Source organism: Protomyctophum parallelum, assembly GCF_964188405.1.
Source record: "Protomyctophum parallelum genome assembly, chromosome: 21".
Classification (NCBI taxonomy): domain Eukaryota; kingdom Metazoa; phylum Chordata; class Actinopteri; order Myctophiformes; family Myctophidae; genus Protomyctophum; species Protomyctophum parallelum.
In genome coordinates, this window is record NC_139713.1 from 36,182,740 (window position 1) to 36,183,250 (window position 511).

Sequence of the window (511 nt, forward strand, 5' to 3'; positions counted from 1 at the left end):
CTAGCCGCCTGCCTGCGCAACCCCACGTTCTTCCGAAGGTGAAGAAAGAAAGAACCCCCCCATACATAGGAAACCAACCTACTGCTACTACCCCAACAAAAGAAAAATGACTGACGGAAATACGACGACAACTAAAAATACAAATAAATGATACGAAAATATGAAAATGGGTATGTCGAGAACAAAAACGGACTTAAGGAAACGGGTAGAATAACGAAATCTGAAATGACGAAAATCTAAAGCCTGCGCATTTTCATTCAAAAAAGAAACAAAAAATGGTACTGACGCTCAATTAAATGAGCTGAGATATATGTTTATGAACTTCTAGTTGCTTTGCTTATATCTCCCCACCCCTATTGTACATGGCATCAACAATGCTTAAAACTGGCATCTTTCTGTAAAGTGTATATTGACTGGCTGCTGGTCTTCTAATCCCCTACACAAGCATCTATGCTTCAGTCAATGTGACAAGGTGGGCTGCCATTTTATTCACCAACACTGTAAACTTCCA